This window comes from Lates calcarifer, unplaced genomic scaffold (assembly GCF_001640805.2).
Source record: "Lates calcarifer isolate ASB-BC8 unplaced genomic scaffold, TLL_Latcal_v3 _unitig_3920_quiver_2786, whole genome shotgun sequence".
Classification (NCBI taxonomy): domain Eukaryota; kingdom Metazoa; phylum Chordata; class Actinopteri; family Centropomidae; genus Lates; species Lates calcarifer.
The window spans coordinates 1-15,102 of NW_026116606.1; the positions used below are offsets into that span (position 1 = coordinate 1).

General features: G+C 39.3%; 1 pseudogene; it reads left to right on the forward strand.

Annotated features, from left to right (window-relative positions):
• Positions 1 to 439: 439 nt before the first annotated feature.
• On the forward strand, positions 440 to 8,464 carry LOC108895048 (C-terminal-binding protein 1-like; annotated as a pseudogene).
• Positions 8,465 to 15,102: the final 6,638 nt, after the last annotated feature.

Here is a 15,102-nt window from a genome sequence, read left to right on the forward strand (position 1 = left end):
AGGTGTGTAGCCTTGTGCGGCTGATAAAAGGGGATGAAATGAACTGGATTTCAAAAAACTAATTTTAAATGTATTGGTTAGAGGTGTGCGTTTGGTTATCACAACTTTAGTTTCGACAGTTACTAATAATTATCTACTGACAAAATCAGCAAAATTGAAACATTTCGTTTCCTTTAGAATGTTGCTGTATTTGAAAGACGTTGATGTAAGATGTAGAAGGTACAGTAAAATGATTTGTTCCTCAAATCAGTTATAAGCTGTAATTATTATTTAGACGTAATTTATTATCATGATCATAATGTCTAAAAAGGATTTAGACTCTGGTCTTTAAGTGCAAAGTCCTGACATTATGAAATATACCTAGATCACGTTAAGCTGTGATGTTTTTTTGTTATCTGTGTCATTTTTTCATGTAATAATTTACTGATAATTACTCCAGGCTCTCTCGGGAGGGCACACGGGTTCAGAGCGTGGAGCAGATCCGAGAGGTGGCGTCAGGAGCGGCGAGGATCAGAGGAGAGACACTGGGACTCATAGGGCTGGGTGAGTAATGACTCGCCAGTGACCTCTATTTTTATTTTCTTAATTTGCTTTATGTGTAGCGCACAGTTCAGTTGGATAGTCAGGCTGTCCATCAGGCCGCTAGCCGAGGGAGACTTGAGGTTTTTAATCGAACTATTTTTTTCTCTTTTTTCTCCATTTTCATTTTGGGAAGTTTTGTCCTTAGCTCAGCTAAATTGGCTTCCCAAGGAGTTACTGCCAATAAAATATAAGCAGATTAAACCAGAAGTAGAATGCAAATCTCTCTTCCCTGTTCAGTCACAGCATTTTCCAGCAATAATGAGCAGACGTGTGCAGCCAGTGTTATGCAATTCGTACAAGGCAAAAGTCAAAAAAGGGAAATATTAGGTGCACAAAAATGTTAACTGTTGTATTTTTATGTTCCATTTTAATGAGTATTCATGTGTGTGCAATTTGTCTAAATGCACCTGTGTGTGTGTGTGTGTGTGTGTGTGTGTGTGTACTAATGAGTGTGCCTGTGTGTATTCATGTGTTTCTAGGTCGAGTGGGCCAGGCTGTAGCCCTGCGTGCCAAGGCCTTTGGCTTCAATGTGATTTTCTATGACCCTTATTTGGCTGACGGAGTAGAAAGATCCTGGGACTACAAAGGGTCACCACACTACAGGTGCACAGGAGCACATATGCACACACACACACGAACACTGGGGTACACATAGTGGGGACATTTTGTTTGGGTGAAATCAGCAACCACCTGACCGTTTCCAGCAATGTGTTTTATGAAAAGAAAAAAGCAATCCTTCCATACCTGTAAAGCTTAATCAAAAATGCTACACCTATTACATCAAGAAGACAACAGTGAACTACCAGGGATGGAAAAAGCCCAAGTCTTGTTTTTCTCTTGAGACTCACACTGGTTTCAAAGAGGGATGCTGACAGCTTTAATTAAGTTTCCCTGCGTGTAACACCAATATCAGTGAACAGCGTCTCCCATGACAGCAATACCTGACTGTCTCCTCTGGACCATTTCCACATAATTCCTGCCAGGATTTTAACCTGTAAGAACTCTGCACTAACATCTTCTTTTACTAAAGATTAAAAAAATCCTCTTTGCTCACAAAACAGTCTTTACCAGCCACCATGTCAAATGTGTATTTACCAGTATGCTAAGCCTACTCAAAGTCCGTGGAGAAAGGGACATCCCCTTATCCTCATGGTCAGTTACTGCCACATTGTAATCTGTCTGCTGTGAAGTCTCTGCAGAAGTGAGCAGCAGTATGAAATGTAAGCAGAGGATAGAGAGGAATTTACTGACACCTCCCTCTATCTGTGTCTGTCTGTCTGTCTCCTCAGGACCTGCTCTTCCACTCCCGACTGCGTGTCTCTGCACTGCAGCCTGAACGAACACAACCACCACCTGATCAAGACTTCACCATCAAACAGGTGGAGGCACAGCTGCACATACACACTTCTTACTGAGCACATACACACACTTAAATGATTTATTTATCCCTACATCAACTACTACAACCCAAGGCCATAAATATTAAAGAGGTGGATACCCAGGGAAGCCAACTACCTACATACAGATGGATGAGGTTGCCTACTGCGTGTACTGCATACCATCACTGATACAGACAGGAAATAGCCTGTTGGTGACTCTTCTTCAGCCAGAGGATTACAGCTCTTAAGCAAGTCTGACCTTGCTGGAGGAAAGAAGGTGGAAAGACAATGTGGATCAATAAAACATCACATATTTATTCTTGTGGTCTGGTTTCACTGGGAATTTCTGCACTGAGAACAGAATACATAATAAGTTTAGTTTCTCTGTGTGTGTACATTTTAAAGACCATTTGACCACACTGAGAAAAAAAATCATTTCACTGTGCCTTTAAAATTTAAATTTTTATCTTATTGGATAAAAGTGAATCACTGATATATGAGTGTGTGTGTGTGTGTGTTAAAGACGTCAGGGGGCGTTCTTGGTAAATACAGCCAGAGGGGGTTTGGTGGATGAGAAGGCCCTGGCTCAGGCTCTGAAGGAGGGGAGGATACGTGGAGCTGCTCTGGATGTTCACGAGACAGAACCTTTCAGGTAATAAACTCACAGTTTTTACATACAGACTGATTGTGACAGGATTAACTATCATCTGTAATTCCCACCTCATTGGAACGTATGAGTAGATGATTTATACACCAGAGATGCAGAACATAGTGTAAGATACCTGTGTTGAAAAATGTATGGTAAGACAGCAATCAATTCTAGTTTTAGGGGATATAAAAGAAAGTGTAATTTCCCTCTATTATATACAAAAATATAAATAATTTAATTGTTCAAATCTAGGCCATAAAGCTTTTACAGGTATGTAAGGGATTTTGTATAATGTATACTTGAGGCTGTTTTCATTATCAGTTATCCTCTCTGAGACTCCAAGGTCTAGGACATAATAAAGAAAACCAGTAAATGTTCACATTTGAGAAGCTGCAACCTGAGTATTTTTGCTTAAATAATTCTTTAAACAATTTCATGATTATCAAAAAAGGCTGAATAGAATTAATTTTCTGCTTGATTTATTAATGAATTGTTTCTTCTCAAGACCAAATAGTTATAAATAATGGCATACTTTTACTGATTGTGGAATTAGTTGATTAAACAATTGGTAAAAAATTAATTGGCGTGTTCATAATTGAGTGAAAAACCTATTCAAGCAAAAACACCAACTTAAATGTGTTGCTGCTTTTTTATCTTGAATGAATATCTTTGGAATTTGACTGTTCATCAGACAAGATAAGCAATTTAAAAGCCAGAAATTATGACAGACCAAATGATTCACTAAGTAATTGAAAATAGACTTTTCAGTGACACTGAATCAATCATTTGTTGCAGCTGTAACTCGTTGCACTGTTTGTCTTGTGTCAGTTTCAGTCAGGGCCCGCTAAAGGATGCCCCCAACCTGATCTGCACCCCACATGCTGCCTGGTACAGTGAACAGGCATCGCTGGAAATGAGAGAGGAGGCAGCCAGGGAGATCCGAAGGGCTGTCACAGGTAGTACACACACACACACACACACACACACACAGAAAACATGACCCCTGCTGAAAAATGTAAACACAAATCTAAAAGAGATATTTTTAGGTGTTCCTCTGCAGTTGAGTGTAAACCGTCCCTTTCTTCTTTTAGCAGCGACTAAAAGGCCTTTCACAGTCCGCCTCCTTTTTTCACTCTCACAGCCTCCCTCTTTCTATCCTCCTTATCTGATTCTTTGTTCTTTCTCTCTTTTCCATTCTCTGTTTTGTGGTTTCCCTACTGGCTGTCTATTTACCAAGGGACTGTTCAATCTTGCCCACCTTTTGTGTCTCTACAGAAAGTTGGTTAGTGAGGTAGGAGAAAAAAAATCACACCTGTTCTGGGATGTAGAGCAGTAACACTAAGTAGTTCCCCTATGCACCTTACAGATCACTGGACCATTCATTCCATTTTTTTTACTTTAACACATCATATTTCTTTCTCCCTCTCTTCTTCTTTTGCACTGCCTCTCCTGTTTTTCAGGGCGTATCCCAGACAGTTTGAAGAACTGTGTGAATAAGGAGTTCCTCACCCAGAACAACCACTGGGCAGGAGTTGACCCAGCTACCGTCCACCCTGAGCTAAATGGGGCTTATAGGTAACAACACAAAAAGAAACCTGTAATAACTCATACAAAAGTTTCCCAAATCTCTTGGAAATACAGAGTTTGCAGAAATGCAAATGACCCATCACAATGTTTCATGGCTCACAGATAAATCCATAAATGTATTGTTAGATATTTTTGGGTCAGTGTCTCTGCATGTCCACAGCTCAGTCAGCCAATAATGCATTTATCAGATTAGTCATCCACAGAAATTTACAGGCGCTACAACAACACAGTGGGTCTGAATACAAGTTGCCAGCATCCACCACCACCCCAGTGACCTCACCAGCAAACAAATATCAACATCAAGGCACAGCTTGCATCTTTCCCTATCTTTAACTGTTCTTTCATCTGTCAGTCAGTCACTTGGGATGCCCAGACCTGCAGCACCAGTTTGAGGCCTGATCAAGGCATAATAGATCAATACTGCTGATATGAAACCTGATTCATCAAAGATCTTATGTTTCTTGTAATTGTTAAAACACTGCCTGCACTGTTAAACACTAAAACTGCATCAACATTTCAGTATTTTGTTGATGCTGGGGATGAAGAGACGCTTCACAAATTCCTTCATCTCCTCGCATTATGCAAAATACTACAGGACCTTAACATTGCACCACAGCTTGTTTTATCACCCTCCCATGATATTTTGTATAATTTCTTAAATGGTCAATGCACACAAATTACAAAATAATATATTTTCCTACTTATCCCTAGAGGAATCTTGCCATGAAGATGGTTTTGTGATATGCTTCTCTGAGATTTTGCAAGCACGTCAATACAATAAGGTGAATCAAATTTTGTTTCTGGTGCTCATCAGCATTGAAAATTGACATTTAGAAAAATTCAACAATAGCATTTCGTAGGAATTACTGTCAACTGTAGAAACCCTATGAGGACACTGTGTCTGGAAAAAGATGCTGCTGTTTCACATTTTAAAAGCGAGAACCCAGATGAAATATTCATGGCTAGAGACCACTATGGAATTTTTGGGATTTAGTTGGAGGGACCCTTTGATAAAGCTGTTCAGCTGTCAAGAATATTTCAGTTGGATTGGCTTTACTAATTGAGTTTCAAGAAAAAAATCAAATATTTGTAACTGTTCTTTCATTTTCTTTCATTTCAGTCTCATATCTCTTTCTCCCTCCCCTCTAGGTATCCCACTGGAGTGGTAAGCTTGCCAGCCGGTGGCCTCCCGCCTCCGGTCGAAGGCATTGTGCCCAGCGCTGTGCCCATCACACACACCCTCCCGCCTGCCGTCACACACCCTCCTCATGCCCCGTCTCCTGGACAAAACACAGTCAAGCCACCAGAGGGCGACAGAGAGCAACATCCAAATGACCAACTGTAGCCACACACACACTCACACGCAAAAACACACACACACACTTGCCCATGTTGTCTGATAACTGGGGGAGGTCAGCATGGCAACCGGTGTGAAAGCGGTGAGTTCCCTAGCAACAAGTTGTTATCAGACAGGTTCACAGAGTGTCAAGATCGACAGGTTGAGGTCCCCAAAAACAATCGATTCACAACTCTCTGGCAATTGGTTCCCAGCCGCCAGTTCACACTCCAAAGAGGAAGAAGAAGAGGATAATGATAAAGAGGATGAGGAGGAGGAGCGGATAGCTGTCGAATGCTCTAATCAAAGCACATGACAGTTGTCCTCTGCCCCAACCAGAAGTCCTGAGAAAGACTGTAAAACTCAAGGTCCGCAGGTTGATGTTCACATAAGTTTAGCCGAGTTTTAAATAGCTTCCTCTGCTAAAAAAAATAAATAAAAACAACTGTCTCTTGATTTGGAAAGAAAAAAAAAAGAATACTGAATCAAATTCTGCTGTTTTAGACTGTAGTGTGTCCAAAGTTAGAGGAGCAGGTTTCATGTCTTTCTCTCCTTTTTCTGTGTCCTTTCCTTAGTCTGATGTACAAGCAAAAGTAGTAGGTTATGAAATGAATGTAACCTGTCTGTGTACAGTTTTTAGACTTACAGCAAGAAGATACTGATATTTGTATTCCAGTCTTAACAAAAACAAGAGTTATGTGATCTCTCTTTATGTAGCCAAACTGGTTTGAGATACAATATCTGTTTGTTTGTTTGTTTTTTTTCATGTGTCCCCAAAATAACAAGCCCCCCAAAAAAGGCAGCTTTTTGCACACCATCTCAGGAAATTAAGTTTCCGCAGTTGGTATATAATTTTTTTTTTTTTTTTTTTTTTTTTTACATTTTTTTGTTTTAAAAATTCCTTTTCATGCCACTTAGTGCTTTTGTTTTCTACCTGCTTGCCTTTTCATGTCCCACCACATTAGAAAAAGAACTTTAACAAGAGCTAAAGTCGATCTAATGTTTGCTTTTCTTTGTTATGTTAAAGGGGCATGTGGTTTTGCTCTTGGGAGTTGTGTAAATGTTTGACCCAAATCAAGGGGGTTGCGGGAGGAAAGGCTGTAGGGAAGTGGCAAAATGGTATGCTTGTCTAGGGCGACTTCATCCCTAGTCTCAATTTTTAGTGGTTGCGTTACTAACTCTGTAAGACAAAGCAGGTCATCCTTAAGGTGATTCACTGAGAGTTTGTAGCAGCTTACAGTTCGAGAGACTGTGTCATAAAAGGTACTTATCTTTGCCTTCTTCATGTCTAATGATCCAGCACTTCCACAGTCACACATTTATTGTCATGAACAGTTCGGCACACCGAGGTTTACAAATGATGCACAGCATTCATAAATCAGTGTGCTGCTTCATGCTGTTAAATCAGTATTTTACTGAAGTTGCCCTTCTAGCTCCAGATGTGTTAAATCAGCCAAAACACTTGTGAAAACCTGCATCAAAAAACTGCTCTGCTTTCTGCCAAAAACATTTTCGGTTCCAATTTGAAGTTCAAATCACTTGTACAGACATCACATCCAGTTAAAGACTGTTAATGGTTACTGACAGATGAGGAAAAGTTGTGTGTGCTTAAAGTTAGGTCAAATCAAATTTTCATATGATCTGCACCCAAGTCGACCTTTTAAGACTTTTAAAAATGCTTTATGGCTTGTCAGTTTAAACTGCTTTCTAAAAAGAGAAACAACCGCATATGCGAATGAAAAACTATGGTTTTATAGAAACGTGTGAGACATCATACTGTATATGCACTATGAAGTAAAGGTGTTAAATGATAGCATGTCAGAATGTACGGATTGCTCCAGTCTAGTATCCCTTTAACATTTCATGATGGCTCCTTCCTGAGTATACCGTTTAGCCACCCTCTGTGGCCTCTGTGTCTATGTGTACATACGGTGTTCTGCCTGCCTGTGTCAATGTGACTTGGTTGTATCTGTGTCGAAAAAAGCAGCACTGGGAGGAGGGGTGGTGGCTAGTACTCTCCACAAGGCATCGTTACAAGACTGCCATCTAAATACACAACTAAACACTATGTAAAGAACTAAAAATGCTTCACATCTAAAGTAGCAAACTGAGCCAGTAATCCAAGTTTTTACTGGTTACGTTCCCACAAAATGCTGAAATTGTTACAGAGGTAAAATATCTAAAACTTTTTGCTATCTCAAATATTTATTACTGATTCCAGCTCATGTGTTGTTGATGTTAGCAGGCCAGCTAAGTGATGGTGCTTTCTCGATCCCCTTCTACCAGCAGCTGAGTAGTTAAAACAGTTCACTGTTGCCTACCTGGTCGTCTTCATGGTGAGGTAGTAAGCGTAGCGATCAGGGATGGAAATTTCACTAGCCATTGGTGAGTATTTCTTCAGCACAATTTAGTGTTGAGTTCTAACTGGCCAGAATCTGAAGGGGCGGTCTAGTACAGAGGGTACTGATGTGACATTTAAATATCACTGTCAGGCTAGAGCCCCAAAATCCTGAAAGGAATGCTGGAATATTTTGAACTTTACTCTTAATCTCTCCTCACCAGACGCCTGTCATTATGTGGGAGAGAAACTCTTTGCCAGAACTTCCTAATATAAACTCTAAGCATTCCTTTATTCAAGCCGATGGGTGCCACAAGTAAAAAAAAAAAAAAAAAATCAGCAGACTAGCTTTTAAAGTGTCGAGGTGCTCCTTGAAATTCCATCCCTGGTAGTAACATACAGTCCACTGTTGCCTACCTTGGTCCCCTTTATGGTAAAGTAGTAGGCGTAGCAATATACAGTATACATAATCTATATTCTACAGTAAATATCATTATTTTTGGTCAAAACGGACAACCTGACAAAGATATGTTTGTGACTGTATGCATTTGTATGAATTATTTTAAAAGGAAATAAACTGTGGAAAGGTGAAATTTGTGTCTTATTATCCTTTTTTAGAAGGAGCTGGTTTTGAAGGTAGCTAGCTTTCTATTAGCATCTGTTTGCAATGCAAGTGAGAATTGATGATGTGGGAAAATGATACATTAAACATTATAACTACATTATGCTACATTCTTCTACATTATAGTGTCTTTGCAGGATGCAGTTTGAAAGACATGCTGTATCCCAATCACACTGCAAACTAATCCTTTAAAGTATGCACTACTAACCTTATAGTTTTTTGTGTTTTGGCACTAATAATACAAGAAACAGTGGCAGGGAATGATACAAGCCATGTAAAAGTGGAAAATGCATTATTTAAACATACTGCAAACTAAAATTTGGAAAGGTTAAACAACATATTATTAATGCTTTTCAGGAACGCAAATCTAGTATATTTACTGTGCACACTTTTATTGCTTCTTCAGAGTGATAACAGCACCTACTGAAGTGGTGAAGAAATAAAAGTTGTGCTCCTCATCTATATAAAAGCAATTACTTACGGTCTCTTAGCTCAAGAAAAGTAGTAGTTACTGGTTGACTCCACCAGGTGTCACTAGCACAGCTACTGAACCCCTGCTGTGCACAAAGACTTTGAAGCCAACTTTAACATCTGAGTCTGCGCTGGCTCTGCTACTTGCATCTGTTTTCCAGGTTAATTTATTAAACCAATACATTTATATTCATCTTTGTGTGTTCCTCCAGACAGTGCACCTGTGTCACAGCAGTACAGGAGTTATCAATAACAACTACTTGTCAGCATACACAGTTACTGATTAGTAAAAAACAAAGCCTAATGTCATCAAATTAGAACTCATGAAATAAACAGAGGATCCATAATATGACATATTAATTAATAAGGAGTAGAAATAAATCATTGTGTGTGAAATACCTTTATACTGACTGTGTAGTGGTGTAGTGTAGGGCTGGGTATCAAAACAAATCATCTAAAGGCCTAAAGATGAATCTAATGTAATCCAAAACATTGAACTCATTGAACTGAACAAATGAGAACTCTGGTTTACCTGCAATTATGTAAGTGTTCTTCCGATTGGATGTTTTCAGTGAGAAAATCAATTGGTTATGGCCTGACTCTAGATAAAAAAGAAAATGTCTCATACAAACAGTGGGAGGAAAATCATGTCTCCACAGAAAGGAGAGCCACAGAGACTTGACTTGAGATACATACCTTAGTACATATAGATTAGATTATACTGTTTTATAGATTACTGCCCGCCTAAAGTGACCTCAGTTAGAATAAAAGGTTTTTCTATGTAGGAATAGGATATGGCATCAATATTCAAGAATCTCTTCAACAGTTAAAAGCTGAAGTTTTGAGAGCAGGAGCCAAATCTATTCCTCTGCTGTCTTTGTAGAAATGTGTTTAACTGCCAATCACGTGAAACCTCATCTTGAACTGGCCGTAGCTGACTTCAGACATGGAAAGACTTCTTACTACTACATCTTTGTGTTTGTTTTTCTCTTTATCTATCTTTTTGTTCCCTACATATCCTAAAAATCTCTCCATTGCACTCTTTGTCCCATCCTCTCTCCCTCTCTGGTTCATCCATTCAGGGTTACAGCCACTGGAACAGGCTCTCCAGCAGCTGGAAACTCAAGATGGTTTAATCTAAACCTCCAGGAAGCAGGATGGGAACCAGATGCAGTAAAAAACAAAAACAGGCAGAGGGCACGTTTTATTCTGCTAGCATGGGGACCTCCAAAGGGCACTGTGCAAAGGGGAAGAGAAATTTTTCATGAGTCTATTGGAACTTTAATGGAGGAAATAAGTGTCTGCTTAAACCTCAAGACCAAAAAATGTTACCACCAACCATCATCAGACTTAAATTCAAAAATTAGACGTGTAAGTCCTAAATGTGCTCCGAACAGTCACATCTTCCATTGTGAATATCGACTAAGATTTAAGAGACCCTGGCTTCTTAGAAGAAAAGGAAAATTTGGGGGAAGGATAGGCGGATGACTAACGCTCTCCGTTCCTTCAGGAAATACCTTCAAGCTGCCCTTGGGCAAGGCACTTAACTTTAATCCATGTTATAGCACAATACTGTTTAACAGGGTTCAAGTGGAAGAGTGAGGCTTTTTGTCCTTGTTAAGAACTTGACTGTCAGACAAGACAGTCTGGGGCACGAAGGGAACAAATGGAACTGCTCTTTCAAATGGACACCTTTACCAAACAGTAAGCTTTTGAAAAGTTGACAGATAGTAGAAATAGTGGCTGATGGTGAAACCTTTACTTAGGCTAGCTCCTTTTTATTTTTTTGCCATCTCAAATTTCCACTAACAACATAAATCACACTGAGTTTTGTTTCTCTACAGATTGATCTAGGTTTATTTTGTTGTTGATCCACTTGTATTTAGCTGGACAAGATGCTTGCAAGCTTGAATACTACCTGAGGTTTGGTACACACAAAATAATTAGTTTCTTATTGTTTGAACTAATGACCAGTGGTGGAAGAACTGCAAACTAAGATCCCTTATTCAAATAAAAGTAATAATATCACAGAGTAAAAATAGTCAGTTACAAGTATAAGTCCTACATTCAAAATTCTACCTGAGTAAAAAGTACAAGTATTAGCAGCAAAATATATTCAAAGTATCAAAATTAAAAGCCTGACTATGCATTATGACCTTGATTTATGGAGCCTCAAAGACAACATTTTTAAAAATCCTATGTGCAAAAGGTAACAAGAAAAAATAATAATATTCAGGGAAAATTAATTTTTTTGACAAGTTACCTGCCAACCTGTCAACCTGTTAAGCATCCACAGCCTACTGACTGCTGCTGCCTCCAGTTCAACAAGTTTCATACAATATCATACAAGTTTTAGACCACACACGTAGATCACCTATGACATGTTAATTCCTTGTGTCAAATTTGTACCGTCTCTGTTGAAAGAGCTGAATGTGACAAAGACATATGTGTGCATGATCTGGGTGCAGGCTTTAACAGATGAACTGGTTGATGATGGACATGGAGGAAATGGGTGGATTTTCACAGTTCCTCCTTGCATCTCCATTTTCGTCTCCCTCTGCTCCTCTCACCTTTCCTCTCCCATCTCCTCTCGCCTCTCTGTGGTTTCTTCTTCCTATGTTTTCGCTTCTCTTCTGCTTTCTGTTCTATTCTCTTCTCCCTCAACTGGGCACAGTCCAAAATAAAGCCAAACAGAGGATTATTATCCACAAAAAATGTGGTGGAATACGGCAGCCGCGCTAACACTGAGAAGGTGAGGCACCCAGCTGAGATGAGTTCCCCACCAAATGCAGGATTTCCATTAGCATTTGTTTCAGTGGCAGGTTTCAGTGTCCAGTGGGTCCACATACTGTTTCATAGGGCCCTTATACCCTGCCAAGAAAAATGTCTGGTGGTTAATAAATACCAGACACGTGCTTGTAAAGGCTGGCTGCTGCCTGAAAGGTGCAAACTCCATTGCCTGCTTTGGCAGGTCACCATTATTTTGTTGGTGGAAAGCAGAAATGGGGCACTTCCAATCTGCCTGCTATTTGTCTCAATTCATCCCATTTTTACAGTGATAACTGCCACCAAATGTGTTGTGGCACCAGAGCAGCCAAACTGCATAATTAAAACTGAAAGTAAATGTCAACAACGGAGGGGGAGTTAGCTTTAAAATCCCCCATTTCTTTTGACCTCTGAATATGTTTTGGCAGCAGCTGGACTACCAAGGTGATGATACGGAGATGTAGCACAAAGATCCTGCTGGATTTTGTCCATTTGCTAGAGATATATTAAACCTTTTGACTGCAGCTGTCAACTGTAACGCCAAACACACAGGGTTTTGTTGATTTTATGCCCCTGAATGCCTCATTCAATTTCTGAGGGTTTAACAAGGCAAAAACACTGGCTCTAACTCCTCAACTGGGTCTGGTAAAGTAGATTATATTGTTATCTCTGGCCTAATGGGTCTTGTTAGACCCATACAAAGTTGGAAGACCCTGTGCAGTAGTTTATATGAAAAATAAATAGACTGCTGGATAGGGCCTGCGCTGCTGGAGAAACCACAAGGAATCAAATGAGAGGATGAAGATTATGAGAAAGACAGCTAAAGACACAAACAGAAAGGAGGGAGAGAAGGCAGAGGAAGAAAAAGATGGAGAATGATTAATGAGGTGACAAAGGCCCCTCCACTAAAAGAAGTAATTTCTGTTACTGCAACACAACACATTTTATTAACCTCGAAATCAGCTCTTTTTAATTACTCTGTTTACATTTTTCAGTGGGAGCCCTGGTCACGTTTTCTCATTTTCCCTCAACGTGTTGTGTAAGTGTGTGTTTGTGCGTGTTTCCCAAACAAGCCTGTGAAGGTGGTGACCCACTTTCAGCCAGGTTTCTGGGGTTTTCTGTGTGTGTGTGTGTGTGTGTGTTTTTTTTGTTTTTTGTTTTCCTGACCAAAAGTGTCAGAGGTAGGAGGAGCTGACACTTGACAGACACCATGTGTATCATATAAACATACACACACAGAAAAACACACACATAGATGTGACACTATATGCATGCGCAGATACACATGCATAAAAATGTCAAAATAGGGTAAACTAAATTCAGGAAACACTGTATGCTTAATGTTCTTAATGGAGGGCTGGACAGTATAACCTAAAATTAGTATCATGGTTGGTTAAATATATGGTGTGCATACACCCATTTGTGACTGTGATACCAGGATAGATCTCCAAAACATTCAACCTGGGAACAGGTTGAACAGGCTAAAATCAACAAAGAAAGCAATTTAGGCTTAAAGTGATCTTTCAGACAATTTCATCTTAAAGGAATTCCTAGCATTGTGATTAATTGTACAAAAATGGACAGAAGTTTTGACAATGAAAAAATGACAGCTAGAGAAAGACATTCAATGCCTGCTTACACTGTTGCCTCAGCACACAGAGCAAATGTCTGTATGAAGTGGGTTTTCTTGTAGGATTAGGAATTAAGTATTTGAGAGAGAAAGGAGTGTCAGTATATAGGTGTCGTACTGATGTACATGTCTGAATCTTAACATAAAAATGTGTCTTTACAAAGTTTTGTCTAAAAAGCAATGCAATTTTCTGTGCAGATACAGAAATATGATCTAAAACTGTAAAACTCTGGAGCACAGTTCTTGTGTGGTATGTTAGCTGGAGTCAGATCTTCCACTCATAATAGCAGTGGCTGGGGGGGTATCAAAACTTCACATGAGGTTTAAAGACATTGCAAATTCTTGCAACTTAACCCACTGCCTCAAAATAAGAGCCTGTTTTCATAGACTTTTCTTTGTCTTTCCAAAGTAAAACCAAAACAGCCTTGTTCAACTTAATCCCAAACAGGATATTTCCAAGAAACATTTAACCATCTGCAGAAGCACCCAGTACTGCGTTTGAACAAATCAAGAGTAGGTTTCTTCTAAGAATAAGCGGAGAATAAATTCAGATCACATGGCAGTGCTTCTCCATCATAGATTAATAACAGCCTGTTTTCCAAACGTTGATCCAGGAAGCTGTTTCAGAGACGACTCCTTCACATGACTTAGAGTGTAAAGGCCAATACAGGCGATCTTTCCTATTATACACACGTGGATATACAAAGCAGACAGACAGGCATACAGCCAGGATAATTGGTAGCATGTCAGTAATTGTAGAGACACAGGATTATGCATTTATCCTCCAACAGTTCTGCAATGGGACCTCTACAGCCAGATTATCTAGGTCTGCATGGTCAATACAATTTAAAGTCATACTGCTGATTTTTGACCCACTTAATCTTTTTCAGGTTTACAAAAGCATTTGGCGATCTGTAGCATGTTGCACCAGCTGCACTTTGATTGTTTTTAGCATCACCCTGGCACTAAGTTTAAACCGAGCCTCATTTTAACTAGCGTACTGGACTCTATGGTGGACTACAGAGAAACACCATAGAGAGGTCATTAAAACATCAGACAACAAAGATTTGCAGGTTTATAGGGCACGCAAAATAAAGTTAACATGATAAAACAATACTTAGATTGTTCATGACTTTTTCTGTCCAAGTCTCTCTGTCAATGATTGTACTGACCTTTGATGAAGGGGATTTGACAGAAATCGTTTCTCTAATGCCTTTTAAGCAAAAACTTAACTAAATAGTTAATGTGAGAGGGGAAATAGAACTTTTTTTTGTGTAACTTAAAAGTAAGTTGCCTAGCCAGGTTAGGGACTTGAACACTCAACAACATTTAGGACACAGGTAGGACATGCCAGTAGGACTGTCTTTTTTTTAATCAAATTAAAACTTTAAATTGAACATGGGGAAAAATTTACACTGACCTGTTTTGAATTCAAAATGTTGGTCACTTCTTTACTCCTCATATTGACAGACAACTTCTCCTCACTCTAAATGGCAACTCTCAATCACCTCTGAGCCATGTGTGAGTTCTTTTGAGCATTAACTAATATTAACTTGACACACAGCTGCCCAGGAAACATTTAGAGACTTAGTACCCAAATTACTTTGGAACCCTTGCAACATGGCACTATGCTTAAAAGGCTTATACTGTATCTCACACACAGCTCTTTCTACATTGAGGTAAACCTACTCAAACTAAAGCTGAGATTTGACATTTAAATATACTGTCTAATATTTTGTTTC